Here is a 21,420-nt window from a genome sequence, read left to right on the forward strand (position 1 = left end):
GCTTCACATGTGGCTACTAAAAAATGAAAATTATATTTGGCACACTTAATATTTCTATTGTATTCTGCTAGAAAAGAAAGGATAGAAGTATTACTTTATTCTCATCGTACAGGTTGAAAAGCTTCGTTTCTCTGTCAGCAACAGATTATATTAATTTCAAATACTGAGGTTAAGGATGAGTTTAATGAAAAACATTCAGTAACTTAAGTGAGTTCAACAATTAAGAACAACTTCACCCAGTTCTGGGCAGTAATCTAATCTGATGCTTGATGATTCACGTACAGGTGTAGAAGATCAGTCTTGATCCTGTATGAAGCATAGGATTCCTTGCTGACTTAGAGGAAGGTAAGAAACTTTCAATAGTTTTTTCTGTCAGGCATTTAGATTTGACCTACAGCTGGAATGTACACATAGAATCAATCTCTTTGCAAAGAGTCTGAATTTTCTTTTAATAGCACAATCACTGAAATGGCCAAACTAGAGAGTATCCACTCTGCTAGTCAATGAGTTTTGAGGGCTCCCTGTGACTGTTGTATAACACCCACCCTGTGTGTGTTTCCTGACTGGAAATGCTTTCACCTTGGCCATCTCTGCTGCCAGAAATTCTCAGAGAACTATTAGAATACTGGAGGTTTTTATACTCAAGTGACATAGCTGTGTTGTGAGAATTCAATCTGGAAATTCTATGCATTATGGGGTCAGGAAACCAATAGATTAGAAAAAAAAAATGAGATGTTGGAGCATGGATAACGGCAGGGCTGGCCAGACACTGTTATTCTGGGCTATGAAAGCTAGGAAAGAGCTTTGATTTAGGAAGAAAAATTTACGGCTTAGGGAGCATGTAGACACCAGACTTCAGCAAGAGATAAGGAATCAGAAATCTAACAAATTATACCACAAGATGAGAAAAAAACCTGGCTCAGAAAACTCTGTCAGTACAAAAATCAGATTTACACATGGTCAAGACTCAATCTGAATTTCATGTAGTGAAGTGACTATAGGTGCTGCAGTCATTAAGACCATTTGCCAAATAATCTACTTCCTGGCACATATTAGAGTTTTACTTCCTGGCTGTCTCGGGGTTTGGTGTGGACATGTGGTTATCTTATCCAACAATTTATGTGTGGAAGTAACATAAATCCCTTCCGAGTTGGAGCATTTTATTACCAGTGCAAGACTGTCAAAGCTATGTGAGAGCTAAGACCTACGAAAAACTCAGTCATATTCATTCTACTACCTTTGACATAATAAGTGGAAATTGAGCAGAATTAGCCTTCCAAATAACTTATTTATTATAGGATGATTTGATGAAACAAAAAGCTATTTAATATAAAAACATATCCAATCTACTAGACTAAAATTATCTGTCTGCATCTATCTATCTATCTATCTGTCTGTCTGACTGTCTGACTGTCTATCTAGCAATTCTTCAGGCTAGAAATAAAGGGGACACAGTGCCAGCAGTGCTCCATTAGTTGCCTGATAGGTACATATGTTCTCCCTTTCTCTAGCAGCTGCCTATGCCGTCAATGTGAATTAGATTTGATATGAGAGTTGGAACTTCTGACTCTTTGAAGCATTTGGAGAATGGAGGGACAGCATTCACTTCTGAACTGGGAGCAGGAGTCATGAAGCTATGAAAGCTCAAGCTTTATATATCTGCAACGAATATGCCCATTGGCTCACCTAGGGGTGGTGTTGTTTGTTCTATTGTTGCAATTGGCTATAAGCAAAACAGTTAATGTGGTATGTTGATCCTAGGTATAATTCACGTGTATGCTGGCTTTGCTATTCTACCCATCTGGTGAGAGATTTTACAGAACATCATATTAGACAATACTCATATGTTGATGCTGATAAGATACTATTGCCATGCCTGGAACCTGAAGTCACAATTTAGACACTTGTTTGCACTGAAAATACTTCTAGAGTTCTCTTTTCCTATGACATGGTGACTGACAATATTTAAGATAGTGGCTGCTCTCTCAGTTTTGGTCACTGAGTGACTATAATGACAGATTTCTGTTATTAAGGAGCAGCATGATGTAGTAAAAAGTAAAGTACATCATACCTAGAATGTCTGGCCTGGGTTATAATTTTGGTTATATTGCTCATTAGCTATGTCACTATAGGAAAGCAGACTGCTTTGTGTAAGCCTTGATTCCCTCATCTTTAAAATAAGATTAATAATGCCAACTCAACCGAAGGTTATGAAGATCAAGTGAGATAAAATAAAATCATTATACATATGAATGGTAATTCACATTATTGAGAGGTGCAGAAGAGGCAGTAGATTTGATATTTTCTGTTTAAACATTTCTAAAAAAAAAATTATAGGGACACTGATAGCTCAGTGGAAGAACACTTGCCTTCCATGCAGGAGACCTTGGTTTGATTCCTGGCCAGTGTACCTCACATATAGCCACCACCACTCTGTTAGTAGAGGCTTGAGTGTTGTTATGATGTTGGATAGATATTAATGGAGCTACTAGTTAAGATGGACTGGGAAAAAAGGTCTAGCAGTCTACTTCTGAAAATCAGCCATTGAAAACCCTATGAATCACAATAGTCTGATCTACAATGGATCATGGCCATGGTGCAGGACTGGGCAAACTTCCATTCCCTTATATATTGGGGACACCGTGAGTTGAGGGCCAACTCCATAGCAGCTAATAACAACAACAAAAATATCTTTTAATATAAGATATCTATATGACTCATAATATTTGAATAGATATACATTCAAGGCAAAGTCAAGCATGATCCTTAGCATACCAGCGTGGATGGTGCTGCCATCAACTGAAATGGAGCTTATGAAAGGAGAAATTTTGTGTCCTGCTATTGTTTCAGGGGATAGAGGGACTTGCGTGACTGATGTAGAAAAATTTTGATCTCCTTCTCTGAAATTCTCTTACCTGGTCTCTAGAAATGAAATTTCCTGTTTGAACCTAATGAATTGGGCTGTATTTCCTTTCCTTCCCCAATATATAAATGTCCGTATTAACTCTATGCACAACTGAATGTAGCACAATACTCTCTCCTAGCCTTATGAATCCTTCTTATATAATTCCTCAAAATTACTCACCACCCTATCCCCCTGCCTCTTGAAGCCACAGACTAATTCCTAGGACCAGGGTAATTTGCCTCAGATTTCTTTATCTGTCCCAAGCAGAACAAAAACATAGACTCTTGCTCTGGTATCTGCTTTGCTTTCCTTTTCTTTTTTTCTTTTCGTGCTATTAAATTCCTATTTTTATACTTATTTCTGATTTTAGAGGAAGATCATCCTTTAAGCCAGTAATCAGTTTGTGGCTGTTGGTGCCAGGTTTGTTGAGTATATGATTATCTTTCCTTTTCTATCTTTTCGCAGCTTAAAGGCTGAAGGACTACTATGGCTAACAGCCTTGTCCACCTTGAAGTTTGAGCAGTATATAGTCTATCAATATTTTGACTTTGTAACCATTTGAAGTAACATTTTAACTAGATTTTAAAAAGGGCTCATGTTTTGTCAACATAAAGAAAGATGTTCAGGGTGAGGCCAAGATGACAGAATAGTCAGATGCTTCCTGTTGTCCCTCTTACAACAAAGACCTGAAAAAACAAGTGAATCTATTATATATGACAATCCTGGAATCCTAATCATCAAAGACAAAGCTGAAGAATAGGACTGAGCAGAGGTGGAAGGAGAGACAATTCAAAAGCAGCAGAGAAATACAGATCACGAGTTGGCCAGCACCCTGCTAGCTGAACCTGTGCAGTGCACACAAGCTGAGGCAAGCAGCAACATCCAAAGACCAGCCCCACCACATTGGATGCAGCCAAGCAGCAGCAAATCTGCACGTACCTCCAAAACCATGTAGGAGTGACACCAGACCTGTGAAAGTTAAGTGCAAGCTTTTAACCTACTTGGGGAGGAGGGGCAAAATAACCCCTCGCCCCCAGAGATTCACAGTAGAGAAGTACTTCCTTCCCCTCACCTATGTCCCACCCTGCTCCACTCTAACAGCAGCCCCACAGCATTCAACAATGCCACGCCCCCTAAGCTGAAAACTCAGGACCCTCTGCTCCCATACCAGTCTTGTGGCAATCAACAACACCACGCCCCCTAAGCTGGGAACTCAGGGCTTGTCAGGAGGCCCTGCCCCTTTGCTCAGCCACTGGCATAATGGGTCCACAGAATTGCAGCACCCTTTATCCAGACTCATCTGGACCAATTCAACACTGCCCGTCCTCATTGGTATTAAACAGCAGGACATACACATGAAGACCATTTTCACCTGAAGCAGCCAAGGGAGAATTGCTTTGTGACATTCAACATCCCCATGTCCCCTAAGCAGGGGCCTCACGCCCCCCCACAACAGGGGCCTGAGAATTAGCCAACAGCACCAGGTGCCCAAGGACCAGCTGCAACACACACTCTCACTATGCACTCCAGGGGACAGGGACACTCCCTCCATCCTGGCACTTGGGGGCAGTCAGCAGCCTCCCTTCCTTGCCCCACACATAGCCCCCCACAGCAGCCAGGCAGCTGTTCCTGCTCTGAACACCCCCACACAGCCCTGCCAGCCTAGGATTGTAGGTGAGAGCCTGTAACACATACTCAGTGACTGATGACCTGGAAACCTGTGCCTTGAATAGTCACACTTCCATGAGAAAATTAACAGACTCCTGGGCTCACACACATGGTAGCTGCTCTGACCATCTGGAGACAGGACATGAGAGCTTCAAAGATGTCAATGACCAAAGTAGCTCACACACTCAGCCTACTTGGGCATATCAAAACAAAAAGTCAGGACACAGTAAACAAGTATACAATAAGTAAATATAATAACTTATTGATGCCTTGGAGATAATAGTCAATATCAAATCACATAAATAAGCAGGTCAAGATGGCTCCAGGAAACAACCAAAATAGAGAGCCAGAAAATCTTCTGGAAGAAGATAAGGCAATGGAACTGCCTGAGAAAGAATTCAAAAGACTAATGTACAACACTCTACAAGAGACCAGGAAAGCAATCAGGCAAAACTCTGAGCAAGCCAAGGAACACACAGACAAAGCAATAGAAGAATTCAGGAAAACAATACAAGAAGAAAATGACAGTATAAACAGGCTGCTAGAAACTATACAGAGACAGCAACTAGAAACCCAAAAGATCAACAATAAAATTTCAGAATTAGACAACTTAATAGAAGGTCATAGGAGCAGAATTGAGACAATAGAAGTCAGAATTAATGAGATAGATGATAAATCCCTTGACGCCGATTTGAGGAAATATCAGAAAGAAGAATTAAAAAAATGAAGAAATCCTAAGAATAATGTGGGATACTATCAAGAAGAAAAACCCATGAGTGATTGGAATACCAGAACATGAGGGATAACAGAAAACACAGAGAGAATTGTTGAAGATTTGCTGGCAGAAAACTTCCCTAATATCATAAAAGAGAAGATATCGATCTAAGAAGCTCAATGAACCACATACAAGGTAGACCCCAAAAGAAAGTGACCAAGACATATCATAATCAAACTTGCCAAAACCAAAGACAAAGATAGAATTTTGAGAGCAGCTAGGAATAAATGAAAAGTCACCTACAAAGGAGGACAAGTAAGATTAAACTCTGATTACTCAGCAGAAACTATGCAGGCAAGATGGCAATGGAATGACATATATAAAGCCTTGAAGGAAAAAAAAAAAAATGCAGGTGAAGAATTATATATCCAGTAAAATTGTCTCTCAAATATGATGGCAAAATTAGATCATTTCCAGATAAACAGAATTTAAGAGAATTTGTAAAAACCAAACCAAAATTACAAGAAATATTAAAGGGAGTCCTCCAGTAAGACAACCAACAATATCAGACAACAATCCAAGATTAGGACAAAGGACAGATCAACCAGCCATCAACTCAGGTGGGGAATTCATAAAAAGAAATCAAAGCTAAGAAACTGAAAATAGGGAACCAGGGACATCAATATGCAAACAATGACAATGTCAAAAAAAAAAAAAAAAAGAGGAAATAAACAATGTAGTCATAGACCTTCCACATGGAGAGGAAGTTAAGGCAATTATGAAGGAAAAAATACTGGTTTAAATTTAGAAAAATAAAGGTAAATTTCAAGGTAACCACAAAGAAAGCTAACAAACCTACCCATTAAAATAAAAAAAGGGGAAAAACATAAAGACTCAGCAAACACAAAAGCAACAATAATGAAAAATATGAAAAGAAAAATACATGTAAAAGAACTCAGCACAGAAAATTAGGTGGAACAAAGAAACTGTCAACACCGCAATAGAATAAAAAATACATCAAAATGACAGCAGTAAACTCATACCTATTGATAACTACACTGAATGTAAATGGCCTAAATGCACCAGTAAAGAGACAGAGAATGGCAGAATGGATTTAAAAAATGCAATCCATCTATATGCTACCTACATGAGACACAACTTAGACACAAAGACATAAACAACCTAAAACTCAAAGGATGGAAAAAAATATATCAAGCAAACAACAATCAAAAAAGAATAGGAGTGGCTATATTAATCTCCGACAAAATAGACTTTAAAGCAAAATCCACTATATAGGATAAGGAAAGACACTATAAAATGTTTAAAGTGTCAATACACCAAGAGGGCATAAGCGTAATAAATACATACACACCCAATGACAGGGCTCCAAAATATATAAAACAAACTCTAACAGCATTGGAAAGAGAAATAGCTCCACAAGAAGACTTCAAGACACCACTTTTGGTGAAGGACAGTACATCTAGAAAGAAACTCAATAAAGATATGGTAGATCTAAATGTCACAGTCAATCAACTTAACCTCTTTGACATATACAGAACACTCTACCCAATAGCAGCAAAGTACACATTCTTTTCCAATGCACATGGAACATTCTCCAAAATAGACCACATATTAGGCCACAAAGCAAGCCTTAACAGAATCCAAAACATTGAAATAATACAAAGCATCTTTTATGATCATAATGCCATAAAAATAGAAATGAATAACAGCAACAGCAAGGAAAAAAAAATCAAATACATGGAAACTGAAAAATGCTTAAAAACTACTGGGTTATAGAAGAAATCAAGTATGGAATAAAGAATTCATAGAATCAAATGAGACTGAAAACACATCTTACGAAAACTTTTGGGACATAGCAAAAGCAGTGCTTAGAAGTAACTTTATAGTAATAAATGCACACATCAGAAAAGAAAGGCCAAAATCAAAACACTAACCCTACAACTCAAACAAATAGAAAGAGAGCAGCAAAAGGAGCCTTCGGGCATCAAAGAAAGGAAATAATGAAGATTAGAGATGAAATAGAGACTAGAAAAACAATTGAAAGAATCAAGACCAAGTTGATTATTTGAAAAGATCACCAAAATTGACAAACCATTGGCCAAACTGATAAAAGAAAAACTGGAGAGGAAGCAAATAACCCAAATAAGAAATGAGATGGGTGATATTACAACAGATCCAACTGAAATAAAAAGGATCATAACAGAAGACTACAAAAAATTGTACTTTAACAAATTTGAAAACCTAGGCGAAATGGATAAATTTCTAGAAACACACTAACCTAAGCTAACACAAACCAGGGTAGAAAAACTAAATAAACCCATAACAAAAGAAGGGATTGAAGAGGTAATGAAAAAAAACTCCCAACAAAAAAAAAGCCCTGGCCAGATGGTTTCACTGGGGAATTCTACCAAAATTTCAAAGAAAAGTTAACGCTAGTACTATGGAACCTATTTCAGAGCATAGAAAAGGAAGAAATATTCCCAAACTCATTCTATGAAGCCAGCATAACCCTGAAACCAAAACCAGGCAAAGGCACCACACACACAAAAAAGAAAATTACAGACCAATATGACTCGATGGCACTGGGTTATCCCTTATGGACATAGACACAAAAATCCTCAATAAAATTCTAGCCAGTAGAATTCAAGAGCATATTAAAAGTATAATACATCATGACCAAGTGGAATTCATACTAGGTATGCAGGGATGATGCAGCATTAGAAAATCAATCAACATAATCCATCACATAAATCTTATCAATCAATGCAGAAAAAGCACTTGACAAAGTCCAACACCCATTCATGATTTAAAAAATCTCTCAGCAAAATAGGAATGGGGGGAAATTTCTCAATATAATAATGGGCATTTATACAAAGCCAAGAGCCAAAATCATTCTAAATGGAGAGCTACTGAAAGCATTTCCCTTGAGAACAAGAACCAGACAAGGATGCCCTTTGTCACACTCTCATTCAATATTTTCCTGGAGGTCCTAGCCAGAGAAATAAGGCAAGAAAAATAAAGGACAGTCAATTTGGTAAGGAAGAAGTAAAATTATCCCTATTCTCAGATGATACGACTTATACACAGAAAACCCCAAGGAATCCATAACAAAGCTACTGGAACAAACAGAAGATTTCAACAAAGTAGCAGGATAAAAGATTAACATACAAAAATCAGTAGGATTCCTCTACACCAACAAAGAGAGCTTTGAAAATGAAATCATCAATCAACACCATTTATAATAGCCCCCAAGAAGATAAAGCACTTAGGAATAAATCTAACCAGAGAGGTAAAATATCTGTACAAAGAAAACTACAAAACACTACTGCAGGAAACCAAAAGAGACCTACATAAGTGGTAAAATATACCATGCTTATGTTTTATGGATAGAAAGACTCAATATTGTGAAAATGTCAGTTCTATCCAAAGTAATCTACAGACACAATGCAATGCCGATCCAAATTCCAACAGCAGTTTTTAATGAAATGGAGAAAGAAATCGCCAACTTTACATGGAAAGGGAAGAGGCTCTGAATAAGTAAAGCATTACTGAAGAAAAAGAACAAAGTGGGAGACCTCACACTACCTGATTTTAGAACCTATTCTATTGCCACGGTAGTCAAAACAGTCTGGTACTAGTACAACAACAGACACATAGACCAATGAAACAGAATTGAGAACCCAGATGTAAATCCATCCACTTATGAGCAGCTGATATTTGACAAAGGCCCAAAGTCCATTAAATGGGGAAAAGACAGTCTCTTTAACAAATGGTACTGGCATAACTGGATATCCATCTGTATTAAAAAAAAAAAAAAACAGGATCCATACTTCACAAAGTCTAACTCAAAATGGATCAAAGACCTAAACATAAAATCTAGAACAACAAAAACCGTGGAAGAAAAAATAGGGACAACTCTAGGGGCCCTAACACATGGCATGTATAGCATACAAACCATAACTAACAATACACAAACACCAGAAGGGAAAATATATAACTGCAAGCTCCTAAAAATCAAACACTTATGCTCATCAAAAGACTTCACCAAATGAGTAAAAAGAGAACCTACAAACTGGGAAAAAAATTTTGACTATGACATCCAATAAGGGTCTAATCTCTAAAATCTCTAAGATACTGCAACACCTCAACAACAAAAACACAAATAATTCAATTTCAAAATGGGGAAAGGATATAAACAGACACTTCACCAAAGAAGACATTCAGGTGGCCAACAGACACATGAGGAATTGTTCACGATCATTAGCCATTACAGAAATGCAAATCAAAACTACATTTAGATGCCATCTCACCCCGAATGTTGGAGAGGTTGTGGGGAGATTGGAACTCTTACGCGCTGCCAATGGGAATGTAAAATGGTACAACTGCTTTGGAAAATGATATGGTACTTCCTTAGAAGTAGAAATACCGTATGATCCAGCAATCCCACTCCTAGGAATATACCCTAGAGAAATAAGAGCTGTCGCAAGAACAGACATATGCACACCCATGTTCACTGCAGCACTATTCACAACAGCAAAAAGATGGGAACAACCCAAATGCCCATTAACAGATGAATGGTTAAACAAATTATGATACACAAAATGGAATAACACCCAATGATAAAGAACAATGATGAATCATGAAATATCTCACTCCGTGGATAAATCCGGATGGCATTATGCTGAGTGAAATAAGTCAGTCATAAAACAGCAAACATTCCATGAGGCCACTATTATAAGAACTCAAGAAAAGTTACACAGAGAACAAAGCATTCTTTGATGGTTAGGAGGGTGGGGAACAAGGGGGAGAGAAATTGACTAAATAGATAGTAGACAAGTGTCGAATTTGGTGAAGGGAAGGAAAACACACAATACAGGGGAAGTCAGCACAACTGGACCAGAGCAAAAGCAAAGAAGTTTCCTAGACACATCCAAACACTCTAAGGGACTGAGTAGCTGAGGCTGGGGCCTGGGGAACATAGTTTTCGGGACACCTACGTCAATTGGCATAACATGGCTTATAAAGAAAATGCTCTAGATCCCACTTTGGTGAGTGGCATCTGGGGTCTTAAAAGTTTGCGACTAGCCATCTAAGACACATGTGTTGGTCCCATCCCACCTGGAGCAAAGGAGAATGAAGAAAACCAAAGACTCAAGGAAAATACTAGCCCAAAAGACTAAAGGACCAAATAAACCAGATACTTCACACCAGCCTGAGACCAGAACTACATGGTGCCTAGCTACCACCAATGACAACCCTGACAGGGAACACAACAGAGAGCTCTAGACAGAGCAGGAGAAAAATGTAGAACAGAATTCAAATTCATGTAAAAAGACAGTCTTAATGGTCTGACAGAGACTGGAGGACCCCCCAAAACTATGGCCCTCAGACGCTCTGTTAACCCACAACTGAAACCATTCCCAAAGCCCATTTTTTAGACAAAGATTAGACAAGCCTATAAAACAAAATTAATACACATGAGGGATGTACTTCTTAGTTCAATGAAATATAGGAGACCAAATGGGCAGTTCCTGTCCAAAAGTAGGAGGAGAAGGCAGGAAAGGACAGGAACTGGACAAATGGACACAGGGAACCCGGGCTGGAAAGAGGAAGGGTGCTGTCACATTGTGGGGATTGCAACCAATGTCATAAAACAGTTGTGTATAAATTTTTGAATGGGAAATTAACTTGAGCTGTAAATTTTCACCTGAAGTACAATTAAAAAAGAAAAAAAGATGTTCCATTTATTTTCCTGGGAATTCTTCATTCATCCAACAACTATTGTTTATTTACTAAATTCCTAAATGCCTCTCTCCATGGAGAAATAAAATGTATCATATTGTCCCACAGTTAACTCGCAGTATCATTTGGGAAAAAAATACATCTATTAGCCATTTTAATTTCATTTTTCTAAAATATTACAGTCCTCATTTGCTTTTACCTTTAAGTTAAAAGGATTTTGGCAACCGCCTAATATATTTGGGCTATATATAGAGTATCAATCTAAAAAACAGTAAGATTTCAATGAAGTACTTTCAATAGCAATTGTTAAAGAAATTATTTAAATCTTTACTTTTTTTTTTTTTTAGGTAGCAAGCCTTAGAATGTTTTTCAACCTAATTTTGTAGTTAAGTAAAAATCTACTCATCTAACTCCTGAAGTCCAGGACAGGTATGCTTAAATAATTGAGGGAATTCACAAATAATTCAAAAAAAAAAAAAAAAAAAAAACACTTGGCTTTATTTCTCATATTTCCAGCCAAAAGGTACGTCAGTTCTCAACTTAATTATCCCATAGAGCATTGCCCTTACATATACGATACACAAACACACACACACTGTATGCACACACAAACATTTGAATTTAGTCCAGTAGAAACCTATCATTCACCAAAAGCTTTGTTTGATTTCCATACTTTTAAAAATCTCCTCCTCAGATCCATTTCCCTGCAGTCCTATTTTCTTTCAGCTTCCATCCTGGAGAAAGCCTCTCTCTGTGATGTGAAACATTTCCCAGTGTCTGTTGCAGTTTTTGTAGTTGCAGTGGCTAATTGTTCATGTTATTAATACCAATAATACAATGCATTCGAGCACTCTGCAGTGTTTTGATAAGATTCCATGGGGGTCTAGCCTTTTCTGGCTACAGCAAAATGTTCAAAAAATAAAACACCAGGGCAAAAATATATGCCCTGCTGACCATTTGTACCCAAAGAGATTAGAACACATGGTTGAAGTCTATTCTACAGAAGTGTTTTCCGAAGACAGGAGCCACACAGAGGGCTTCATTAACTTCCAAACACCTCAAAATGAAAAATGAGAGGAAAGTATCTTCGAAAGATTGAACATCAAGACAACACCCTCAACCGCAGACACATTGTAAGTAAAGAGGGGTGTTTGATTTAGGAAGTATTAATTTCAATTGCCTCGTTAATGAAATGAAAAAAAAATTATAGCTGAATGAGAAGAAAATAAAGTCTTACAATTAGACATTGGTCATTTTGTGCTTGATTACTCTTGCCTTCTAGCTTGCATAGATTGACCACCAAAGAGAGAAGAAGAAACACTGATTTTACAATGCAGTGAACAAAGGAATAAGAGTCTTAATTTAATTCATCCTAAAACTTCAGAATAAAATTAATTAGACCAATTTAAGCCTGTGGTATTTTTCAGATGTAATTGGTGTAGGGAAATTACAGTTAGTGAGTGTGAGCCTTGGAACATATGCAGGGCTCAGGATCTTTGAGAAATCTGGGAACATACCTTAATAAATCATGAGCAATTTGGCAATTTTAACTGAATTCTAATTTTTTTTTTTTTACATTTTATTACATGGGAGCAATATCCCTGATGCAGGAAGAAAAATATTATCTTGTTTCCTACTACACTGCCTACATTGTGGCTATGTTTTTTTTTTTTTATCCTAAATTAGGTGAATAATAGATACAATGATCAAAATAGCTAAATAAAATAGTAAATAAATAAAAATAAACAAAACTTAAAACTTCTCAGAGCCATTTATATGACTGTACCAGGCAAAATCAATTTCAGAGTATAAGTTTTGCTGGAATAACTAAATGCTAGATCTCAGTTCTCTGCTTCGCTTTTCAGTTGGTGACCGAGCTTTGATCACTAATGCAACTATCTGCACATCAGGGTGGTTGTTGTTAGCACAGTGACCCTATGTACAACAGAAGGAAACACTGCTCGATCCTGGGCCATCCTCACAATTGTTGTTATGCTTGAGCCCATTGTTGCAGCCACTGTGTCAGTCCATCTTGTTGAGGGTCTTCCTCTTTTTCGCTTACCCTCTACCATGCACGATGTCTTTCTCAGGGGAACGATCTCTGCTAATAAAACATCCAAAGTATGTGAGATGTAGTCTTACCACCCTTGCTCCTAAGGAGCATTCTAGTTGTACCTCCTCCAAGACAGATTTGTTCATTCTTTTGACAGTTGATGGTGTATTCAATATTTATTGCCCACACCGTGATTCAAAGGTGTCAATTCTTCTTCAGTCTTCCTTATTCATCGTCCAGCTTTCACATGCATGTGAGATGATAGAAGACACCATGGCTTGGGTCAGGTGCACCTTAGTCCTCAAGGTAATATCTTTGCTTTTCAACACTTTAAAGAGGTCTTTTTGCAGCAGATTAGCCTAATGCAATACATTTTTTGATTTCTTGACTGCTGCTTCCATGGGTGTTGATTGTGGAACTGAGTAAAATGAAATACTTGACATCAATCTTTTCTTCATTTATCATGATGTTGCTTATTGGTCCAGTTGTGAGGATTTTGTTTTCTTTATGTTGAGGTAACTCTATGGGGCAGTTCTATTCTGTTCTCTAGCGTCGCTATGAGTCTGGATCAACTCGATGGCACTTGGTTGGGGTTTTTTTTTTTTTTTTGGTTTTATGTTGAGGTGTAATCCATTTTGAAGGCTGTTAGTCTTTGATCTTCATCAGTAAGTGCTTCAAGTCCTCTTCACTTTCAGCAAGTGAGGTTCTGTCATCTACATAAGGTAGGTTGTTAATGAATCTTCCTCCAATCCCAATGCCACATCCTTCTTCATATAGTCCAGCTTCTCAGATTATTTGCTCAGCATGCAGATTGAATAAGTATGGTGAAAGGAGACAAACTTGATGTACACATTTTCTGAATTTAAACCACTCAGTATCCCCTTGTTCTGTCAGAACAACTGCCTCTTGATCTATGTAGTTTCCGTACGAGCACAATTAAGTGTTCTGGAATTCCCATTCTTTGCAATATTATCCATAATTTGTTGTGATTCACACAGTCGAATGGCTTTGCATAGTCAATAAAACACAGGTAAACATCTTTCTGGTATTCCCTGCTTTCATCCAGGATCCATCTGACATGAGCAATGAAACCCCTAGTTCAACGTCCTCTTCTGAATCCAGCTTGAATTTCTGGCAATTCCCTGTCTATATACTGCTGTAGCTGCCTTTGAATGATTGTCAACAAAATTTTCCTTCCAAGTGACATTAATGATATTACTCGATAATTTCTGACAGCTTGTTCCTCAGTTGGTTCCGGGCCTTGTTCTGACTGATGATACTGAGTTTTTCCATTGTCTCTTTTCACAGATGTAGTCAATTTGATTGCTGTGTATTCCGTCTGGTAAGGTCCATGTGTATAGTCACCCTTTATGTTAGTGAAAAAAGGTATTTGCAATGAATAAGTCATTGGTCTTGCAAAATTCTACCATGTGATCTCCGGCATCTTTTCTATCTCTAAGACCATATTTTTCAACCACTGATCCTTCTTCAACTAATAGTCTATTAACTGATCTTCCTTATAGGAGTATGGGTATTATCTTAACACTGACAAGTGTTTTATTTCAGGATAGATCTTGAAATGTCTTTTTGACAATGAATGCAAAGCCATTCCTCTTCAAATTGTCCTTCCTAATAAAGTACCCAAAAAACAAACCTGTTGGCGTTGAGTTGATTCCGACTCACAGAGACCCTATAGGACAGACCATATGATTATCCAATTCAATATGGCCAATAGCAGCCCATTTCAGCTCACCAGTGCCTAGGATATCGATGTTTATGCATTCCATTTCATTTTTGATGATTTTCAATTTTCCTAAATTTGTACTTCGTACATTCCACGTTCTGATTATTAATGGATGTTTGCAGCTGTTTATTCTCATTTTGAGTGTGCCACGTCAGTAAATGAAGGTCCTAAAAGCTTGACTCCACCTATGTCATTAAAGTTGACTCTACTTTGAGGAGACAGGACTTCCCAGTTGTATTTTGAGTGCCTTCCAATCTGAGGGGCTCATCTTCCGGCACTATACCAGACAACGTTCCACTGCTATTCATAAGGTTTTCACTGGTTAATTCTTTTCAGTAGACTGCCAGGTCCTTCCTCCTAGTCTGTCTTATTCTGGAAGCTCAGTTGAAACCTGTCCATCATGGGTCACCCTGCTGGTGTTTGAATACTGGTGGCATAGCTTCCAGATTGACAGCAACACGCAAGCACCCACAGTAGGATAGACTGACAGACAGGTGAGGGGCGCATCTACATGAACTGCCTATACTTCCTTCACCACTGTATACACTAGAGGTTTTATGCACACAAGAGACTATGCCACAGAGAGTCATTCAAGATTGACTCAAATGTACTTTTCACAATTATTAGTGGAAACAGCATCATACCATTAATAGAGTGGGTAATTTGACCTAAAAAGTATTTACAAATTTTTCTTAATAAGGGGAAATTGTTTTTAAATACACTCAGACTAAACTTTGAAAAGGTTTACTTCGTTAAAATGCAAGAAAGAAAAATGTGGCTACAGTGAACTATTCCAAGTTATTACCTATTCTCTTTTAACAGATTAGGTAATTTCTGACAGTGGAGAAATTGAGGCTTGGAATTTAGTTAAAAGAAAGACTAATGGCAATGGCCATGAAATAGAAAAAAAAATACTTTACAATTACAGTTTCTCAGGACTTCTCTTATAAAATCACAACCCAAACACAGTCAATGACATTATTTCTTAATGATGAAAGCACTGAGCAAATGTTTTGAGTCTTGAATAACACAGTCTATAATCTTGGTAAAAGTGCCTTTTCCACTTCTCCATTTTTGGTCTATTACTATGGGGCAAAAGGTACGACCCATAATCAATTCATCTCACCTGCTGTAGCTTGCCAATGGATTGAATAAAAGAAAAGAAAATGTGAGAATTAATGTGAATAGCTGTAATATTTCTGATGAGACACCAATTAGCTAATATCCAGTTTTTATTAAATTAAGCATTTTAATTAAACCATTGATATTTCCATCTTAAAATATATAGAGAGATATAGATATTTATATAGACATAGACACATATAGATAGATAGATATGTACATCAACAAATAGGTCAATCAGAGACCGTGGAATAATTTTCAGTTGATAGACCACATTTGTAGGACAACTCTTTGGAAAAACAACCAACAAAGGAAATTAACCAAATAAGTCAAAATCTTCTATTGAGGTTTAGGACTATAAACCTGCTAATAATAATTTAAGGTAATTGTGTGCAAAAGACTCAAACACATTATGATAATTATACTGGGTCAAAAAATATATAGAATCAGACAATCTTGACAGCTGCTTCACATGAACTGAGTCACTTCAGTTGCAAATATTCCCAAAAGAAGACAAACTAATATTCTGTGGAGTTGCATGCAAGATGGAAGCTCCCTGAACTACCTGAAGGGTTCAAGACAGGTTTAGCCCTTCTGGTTTCTGACTGTGTCTACTAAAGCAAAGTGGAGAAGTAAAGCAATTATCCTGCTTAACCAAGCAAAAAATAATTCCCTGCAAGTCAGAACCAGGCATTTGCTGAGGCATGAATTACCAGATTGACTATACTATCTAGGTTGGTTGAATAATCAGTTAACTGTATGCTACCTTACCTTGTCTGTATAGACAGTGAAAAAAGAAAATAGTAATGTTGTGAAGGGTACCTAACCTCAAAGCTAAGTACGCCTATGTCTGCCTTCAGAACAGGAAGAAAAAAAAAAAGAAGAGCAGGAAGCTGAAGGAAATGTTATTCCAGGAGATCAAGCACTTATTGGAATAAGTCCACAATGAAGGAATACCCCGATATTCTGAATAGAGAACGGTATGGCCCTAATGACTTCATAGTCTTCATAAGCACCCCAGGCCAGAAAGAAGCAAAGAGGAGGTTGGGAGGATAAGAGTTAAGGGCATGAATAAACCAGTGATGAATATCTCATTTCAAACTCAGAGAACTCACACTCACATAAAGAGCCTAACCAAATAAAGTATGCAGAGAGATCAATAGATAAAATCTTTCAAGTTTATAACAAGGTGCATGAAAACTAGGTAAGTGGTTGAAATAGAGAAAGATCTACTTTAGAGGAGACAGTGAAGTCCCTTTGGGAAGATACATTAGGTACCTGCTGTTTTTGCTGTTGTTAGTTACAGTTGAGTTAATTCCAATTCCTGGCTACCCAATGTGTGCATAGTAGTACTGCTCCAGAGAGTTTCCAAGGCTATTACCTTTTGGAAGCAGATAGCCAGACCTCTCTTCTGAGGCACCTTTGGCTGGGTTTGCACTGCCTACCTTTTGGCTAGAACTCAAGTGCTTCATCATTTACACCACCCAAGGACTACTAGTTATCTACTTCTGTCTTTCTAACAGACTCTCTCCCTTGCTGGCTTTGATAAAGCAAGTTGCCAAGTGGACAAGTCCACATGTCAAGGCCTTGGGGACAGCCTCTGAGCAAAAGCTATCTACTGAAGCCCTCAATCCACCAATCTCAGTGGAACTGAAACCTGACAATGACTCCATAACTGAGTTTGAAAGAGGATCCTGCACCCATTGATGCTTCCAGATAAGACCTTAGTCCTAGCCAACACCTTGCTTGTATAAGTGCAGTTTTGTGAGAGATTCTAAAGTAGCAAATCCAGCTAAACTGATCCCAGACCTCTTGATCTACAGAAATTTTGAGGTAATAAAATTGTATTTTTTTTAAGTCACAAAGTTAGTGGTAATCTGTTACATAGTAGTAGGTATCTAGTTAGTACTAGTGAACCAGGACTAATGTCTTATCTGGAAGCTTTGCTGGGGAAAGGATTCTCTTTCAAGCTCAGTTATGTAGTTGTTGGCAGGATTCAGTTCCATTTGGGTTATTGAACTGAGCGGTTCAATAAATAGCTGTTGTTCAGGGGCTGCCCCTAGATCCTTGATATGTGGACTTGTCCACTTGGCAACTTGCTTCATCAAAGTCACCAAGGGAGAGAGTTTCCTAGGAAGACAGCAGTCAGAATTTTGTAGTCTAATAATGGAAATGACAGCCCCTCTCCCCACCATGCTGAGAAATTCTATTGGTTCAAAGTAAGTTATTAAAGGAGGAGGAGGAAGATGCAAGGCCATAAATACTGTGGAGTAAGGGGCATTTGACAATTTTTTTTTTTTTTTTTTTACCACAGAAGGTATCACTTAAAGCTAACCATTAGAAAAGTAAGGGGAGGATTACCTCTAAGAATGGCGTAGGGGTGGTGTCTGACCCCTGAATTCACAAGGGGGAATGAAAATCAAGATCAACAGCCCAAGGCTGATTCCTAAGAGGCAGAGGTCAGGCATGTCTCTTCTCCCCACCATCTTTACCAATTCTGACACTATCCGTTCCTCCCTCTGCACTCTCTACTTCTCTGCTGGGTTTGATAATTCATTGCAATGGCCACACAAAACTCACCAACAATACTTATGATTACTGGGTTTATTAGGGGTTACAACTCAGGCTCAGAGATACTCAGGATACGGTTCTTTCATCAGGACAGCCTCTTCTCAGCCATGCCCACAGGCACACCTGTTTCTGGTCCCTCGGCCTTTGCCCCACTCAGTGAAATGTTACAAAGCTCTTTTAGTTCTGTGAATAAGGGCCCAGAGGAGCCCCACTCCACCAGTAAGCCTTGGCCCAAAGGCATTCAGCTCTAACTCTGTGGGTCAACAATCCTAGCTCCACCAAGTGCCTGGAGGCACCCTACTCCACCAGCAAGGCTCCTGCCCAAAGACAGTTTTCTTGCTCCAGAGGCTGGGCTTTCTCCTGCTTGTTCTCTGGTTCTGCTGCCTCTGTTTCTCTGCCGCTGCTTGTTTTTCACCATCTTGAGAGTTACAGCTTACTCCTGCTCCCACTCTCAATCTCTTTTGATTTGCTGGTTCCGGGATCTTCTCAGCGCAGTGATCCTGGATTCAAAGGACATGCTCCGCTCCTGGCTCTTCTTCTTTGGTGTTGGTTAGAACCTCTCCTTCCCACCTCTGGGATGGCTCATTTCAAGCCCAGCACAATGGTAAAACTGACCAATTCTGTTGGTGGGCCACAATTACTTTATTTTCACAGTCCCACCCAATGACTTAGGTGGGAGTTACAAGACCATGGCGAGACAGGCTACACAAAAGAATTCCATCGCACTACAGTGCCCCGACAAAAGAAAATGCTGAAAGTCTGAGGCAGAAAAGCCCTTAAGTGCTCAAGAAACTGAAAGAAGGCAAAATAGCTAGAAAATTATGAATGAGAGGGAGAGTGTTAAGAGATGATTTTGGAGAGAGAGGCTCCAGATAGGCTATACAAGTCTACAGAGGCTAATGTAAGCAGTTTAATTTTATTCTGACTGTAGGGAAATCTATTCCATTTCAGCAGGGGAGTTACATGATTTCATTTCTTTTGTAAGTAAAGGCTGCTGTGAGATGAAGGAAAGGATGTCACAGCAGTGGTGGTTTTGAGGAGGTGGCAGTGGCATTGGAGAAATGGGAACAGATTTGAGATATATATTTAGAGGTAGAACCCACATGGCTTGAATTTGGAGGATGAGGAAAAAGGAAAAACTAATGACTGCTAATTTTCTAGCTTAAATAACACGGTCAGGAGATGATTCTCCCATTAAGTGAGATGGGCAAGACCTTAGAGTGGGAATGGGAATACTTATGGAGGGGGAAAGACATAAGGCCAGTTTTAGACATGTTAAATTTTAGATATCTGCTAGACTTGAAGTGTCAAATACTCAATGGGAAATAAAAGCCTGGAGCTCAGGCAAAAGACTGGGCAAGAGATTTAATTATATGAATTTATACAATTTAGCCTCCTTCTTCTATATACTGCTAATATAAAATACATATTTAAATTTGATTCCCAGATCTTCTATCAATTAGTTGCGTGTTCTTCGGCGAGATTCATCACTTTAAGCTTTTGTTTACTCATTTTTAAATATGTTTTTGATTGTGCATTTGTAAAATGTAAAGTATACAGTACACCAAAACTCTATTATTCAATTAGCTATGTAATCTTGGTCAATTACTTGGCACCTCTCTGAGTCTCATTCAGTTGCCTCCCCTGAGACGTTAACAGATAGAACACTAGTACCTCTGAGGTTTCTTCCAGATTTACAGTTCTGAGTCTGGTTAAAATATATTGTATATTCAAATTTCAACAGAATGATGTCCTATTTAAAAAGAATATTTCAAAAGATTTCAGGATTTAAATCACTTCTAACGTTAAAAAGGCACATTTAATTTAGCATCTAATTAATTCACCAAATATAGTATGCCCATATCTGCACATATTTTCATATAATAATAATTTTCTGTAAAATAAATCATGACTGAAGGAAATATGGAGCCTTGGTGGCACAGTGGTTTAAGAGCTTGGCTGCTAACCAGAAGATTGGCAGTTCCAATCCACCAGCTGCTCCTTGGAAACCCTATGGGGTAGTTCTACTCTGTCCTATGGGGTAGTTATGAGTTGGAATCAACTTGACAGGAATGGGTTTGGTTTTGTATATCTACAAATATTTTAATATAATGATAATTTTCAGTAAAATAAATCAGGACTGAAGTGAATATGATCAGTATGAGTTTTATTATATTTCCTTAGCAAATATACATATAAAACAGTAGCAAGACTGTAAGTACTTACTTTCAAGATTTCCTTACCCTCTTCATGCTCATATTAATATACAATCAGAACATATTTAATAAGTTACACAAAAGGGGTAAGTGAAAAGAAATCATCCCTTTTTCATATTACATCAGGCCTAAAGACTCCGACCCTTCTATTTAAAAACAAAAATTACTGTATTGTCCTAAATTATTCAAATTGGCTATTTTTTCTTTAGCATTTACCTTTGTTGCTTTCTTTATCAAGCCCAGTCTTGATTAGCCCTATTATCATTATAGAGTTAATGTGTCTTTTAGCAAAATTAACCTTATTGTAAAATAGACAATCATCTTAACAATATTTGCATATCTGTTTAGTATGAGAAGTGGTGAGTTGAAATGTTCATGACTTTTTAAAAAGAAACAAATTCATTATCCAAGCATCATAATTCACATCGTAATATATAAACATTAGCAACTGCTTAAGCTATTAAGCAAAGAGTCTGATTTGAATTTCATTTTTCTTTGTTGCCTTTATCACAATGGTTCATCTGCCTCAATGGTACTTGTGCATGTAAATTTTTTTCTTAGACAATCAAAGTGGAGTTATTTTTAGGAAAGTGATTATAAATTTCCACAGTGGAATTCCATACTTGTTCTCACTCAATGACCTCCTAAAATTGTTTTTGTTTG

This window comes from Elephas maximus, chromosome 18 (assembly GCF_024166365.1).
Source record: "Elephas maximus indicus isolate mEleMax1 chromosome 18, mEleMax1 primary haplotype, whole genome shotgun sequence".
Classification (NCBI taxonomy): domain Eukaryota; kingdom Metazoa; phylum Chordata; class Mammalia; order Proboscidea; family Elephantidae; genus Elephas; species Elephas maximus.